The sequence below is a fragment of the Octopus bimaculoides genome, chromosome 13, assembly GCF_046866305.1.
Source record: "Octopus bimaculoides isolate indiv1 chromosome 13, ASM4686630v1, whole genome shotgun sequence".
Classification (NCBI taxonomy): domain Eukaryota; kingdom Metazoa; phylum Mollusca; class Cephalopoda; order Octopoda; family Octopodidae; genus Octopus; species Octopus bimaculoides.
This window is the reverse complement of record NC_142940.1, coordinates 63060093-63064258: the sequence shown is the minus strand read 5'-3', so window position 1 is coordinate 63064258 and position 4166 is coordinate 63060093. Positions and strand designations below refer to the sequence as shown.

Sequence of the window (4166 nt, the reverse complement as noted above, 5' to 3'; positions counted from 1 at the left end):
ATTTCTCAGTATATCGATATTGATCTTTCTCTACCCAAATGCTTACCAAAACATCTCTGTATCTGTGTACATCTAAATACCTACCTGCCTATCTATTTCTTTAACTATCAAGCCGGCTATTGATCGACCTATCTACTCTGCAATTTCTACATCTAGCTAACAAGCAACCTAACAAACTAGGTAGCAAAGTTGTAAGGTAGCAAAATAGCAAGGTAGCAAGGCGGCAAAGTAGCAAGGTAGCAAGGTTGCAAGGTAGCAAGGTTGCAAGGTAGCAAGGTAGCAAGGTAGCAAGGTAGCAAGGTAGCAAGGTAGCAAGGTAGCTTGCTGGTTATCGTGCTTTCTATTTTGCAATCTGTCTAACCAGCAAGCTGTCTTAGCTATTCATCCTATATTTCAGACCCCGCTGCATTTGACTGATCGATAGCGCTATCACACACACACACACACACACACACACACACACACACACACACCTGCGCGCACATAATTTCACTCGCATACACACACAAACATACTCTCTCATGCGCACATAGTTTCACACACACACACTCACACACACGCGCATGCACCTCGCGCGCGCGCCCCCCATTCTGCTTACTTTCATAGCAGCACTCCGGCTCTCACACACACACATGCAGACACTGACAGCAGCAGTAAAGCCAACCGCCACCACCACCACCATCGCCATCCTCGCCACCATCACTGTCTCCACATGCATCGTCGCCACCATCGCAGCATCCAATGCCACTCACTGACAGTAAGAGTAAAAAACTCCACTGACAAGGAATGGTATATGGCGATGCGAGGAAGGCTTAAATAACCGAATGCCTGCTTTATTTTTGTCATAACATAAAGAGAGAAAGAGCGAGAGAGAGAGAGAGAGAGAGAGAGTAAAGAAACAGAGAGAGAGAGAGAGAGAGAGAGAGAGAGAGAGAGTAAAGAAACACAGAGAGAGAGAGAGAGAGAGAGAGTAAAAAAGAGAAAATGAACCAGAGAGGAGGAGAGAAAGAGAGAGAGAAAGTAAAAAGGTAAAAAGCGAAAGTGAACCAGGAAGGAAGAGAGAGAGATGGAGAGAGTAAAAAGAGAAAGTGAAACAGAGAGGAAGGGAGGAAGAGAGCGGGGGGTGGGGAAGCGACAGAAAGAAAAAACACAAAGTGGGGAAAAAGGAGGGAGGAGAGCAATAAGAAACAAAATGGAAACTAAAAAGAAAATATTTGAAAAATATAAAGAACAAAAAAGAAAAGGCACAGAAACAACTAAAACAATAAAGCAATAAAGTAAAACAAAAAGAAAAAAGATATATATGTATATATATAAATATATATAACGGTGTCGATGATGACGATAGCTATGGCGATGATGATGATGATGTTGATAATGAATGTAATATAGTACTGCATCAACGTCCGTTACTATTATAAGTGCTTATAGTATAGGCTAAGTCACAGAGAGAGAGAGAGAGAGAGAGAGCAGAGCACGTGAGAGAGAGAGAGAGATAAACAAAAAAAAACGAGAAAAAGTGTTTGTGAGAAAGGTGTGTGTGTGTGTGTGTGTGTGTGTGTATAAAGACGGACAGACAAACAGAGATAGATAGATAGATAGATAGATAGATAGATAGATAGATAGAAAGACATAGATAGAGAGAAAGAGATAGATAGATTACATTTATGAATGCATGTGTGTGTACGTGTGCGTATGTAATTTGGGAGTGAAGGAGAGAAAGAAAGAATAAAGCAAAACTCCGCTAACACCCTCATCTTCTCTCTCTCACACACTCTCTCTTTCTCAGTCTCTTTCTCTTTCTTTCTCTCTTTCTCTCTCTCTCTCACACACATTTATATGCATAAACACACACACATATATATATATTAGTTACACGCGCGCGAAAACAGGATTGTTATTAATTTTCTTAAAAATCGAACACAATTCTTCATCACACCCACAAAAACAAATAAAATAAAAAGCAATATTATTACTACATACATACAAAAATATCTACACATACATAAGGTGTGTGTGTACATACATACATACATATATATATATCTATATATATATATATATATATATATATATATATATATATATATATATATATATATGTATGTATGTATGTATGTATGTATGTATGTATGTATGTACGTGTGTACGTATATAAGTATATGCTCTCACACACGCACATAGGCACACACATGTATAATAGATACAAAAGACAACAGGTGCCCGCTTTGCGCGAGATGGTATTAATTATTTAAATTCTAATAATATTAATATTAACACTAATAATTATTATTATTCTGAATAGCCACAGTGCAGTGGTCATCATCATCATCAGCAGCATTTCCATTGCACTGTAACGGAATAAGAGCAACAACAACAACGAGAGGAATATCTGTTATAATGCGCTTGTTGTTACTCACAGATAATTTCATTGTAATACAGGAAACAGCACCGTAGGTACGGCACACACATATATTACGGAGACGCTGTCAATATATCAGAAAATACCCGTCTAAAGCAAAATACTGCACATACCCAGGGCCCACAGAGCTGCGCTCGGTTGTGCAGTGAATGCGCGCAATAAGAATTAAAACAGTAAACAGCAACAAGAAGAATATTCACAACAGCGCATCGCAGACCGGTTAAAGAGGTCGCATTCGGCCGAGAGGAAGCTTTCAATGAAAACGCTAAAAGCTGTACGGTGCATTGAGCCTGAGACCCGACTTCACGAACAGTCTTTTTCTACCAGACCTAACAAGCGTAAAAGGAAAAAAAGTATTACGACTTAACCGAAGAAATTAACGGAGAAAGAAACAACGGGGAAAAAATAACACAAGAAAGAAAACCGAAAACAAACAAAAATTCTACCAAATTTATACAAAGCGGAGTGAAATCTACACATAGTATATATATATATACATATATACATATATACATATATATATATATATATATATATATATATATATATATATATATATATATATATATATATATATATATATACTAGTTAAAAAAATATATACTTGTTACAGTCGGAAAATTATTGTTACAAAGATGAGGAAATTATTATTATTATTATTATTATTATAACAAATTTTAAAGGAACTCGTGCTTAAAACTTATGGTCGGTAACAAGAGTGAATTTACATATGTTTACAGGTAAGATATTATACACACACAAAAAGTTGATGTACAAGATGATGATGATGTTGATGTTAATAATGATGATGAAGATGATGATGATGTAAATGATGCTGAGAATGACGTTATTGTTTATAATTTGTTTACTTGTTAAGACTTTATATATTTTAATTTACTCACGCAACAACCGTGTGCGCGCACACACACACACACGCATACACGCACGCGCACTCTTTCGTTATGTTGGTGTTTGATGGGTTTCGTCAACCCTCTAAAATTTTGTATTTATTTATCGTGTTTCATTCTTGGCATTTCTTTCCGTGTAAACGTATTTTATGATTTCTACTGTAAATATCTGGGGAGTAAATTCAGGAATTCGTTATCACCAACATTATTTCTAAAGGCTGGGTGGATTGGAACAATTGGTTGGGTGGCAGACAAAAAGATGACGGCATTTAGTTATGTCCCTTTACATTCTAAGTTCAAATTCTCATTGTGGTTAAACCGTTCCTTTCATCCTTCCAACATCAATCTATTGCTGGTTCGGAAAAAAAAAATATTCAACTCTATCACACACCTGAGAAGCATGGATTTACACCTGTATTAGAAATTTACTCACATAGAATTTTCCCAGTCATGTTTATGCCTCCATTCTGAGTAAACCCCATGCTACAGTTTTTGTGGATTCTTCTTCTCTAATTATAATCTTTTTCTCTCCTTCTTGTAACAAATAAAGTGATGATGGTGATGCAGTCTATTATTATTATTATTATTATTATTATTATTATTATTATTATTATTATTATTATTATTATTTATCTATTTATTTCATCCTTTCGAATTCGATAAAGTAAGTACCAGTTGAGTACTGGGGACAGATGTAATCGATTACCCTGTGCCTAAAGTAAAAAGCATTATTGTTGTTGTTGTTGTTGATGATGATGTTGTTGCTTATATTCAATGTTTATTCAGTTTAAAGCAACGGATTATATATATGTACATGTGAAAAAATTCGGTTTCGG

At 35.8% G+C, this 4166-nt stretch overlaps 1 protein-coding gene across 1 annotated transcript in view; it reads left to right on the top strand.

The window, feature by feature from the left end:
* The first annotated feature begins 664 nt into the window (after window positions 1-664).
* Window positions 665-4166, top strand: part of LOC106881302 (glycine receptor subunit alpha-1) — a 243433-nt gene continuing 239931 nt past the window's right edge. Inside the window, exon 1 of the mRNA XM_014931637.3 lies at window positions 665-3162. The gene's annotated coding sequence lies outside the window, so the exon portion shown is untranslated. The remainder of the gene's footprint in view (window positions 3163-4166) is intronic.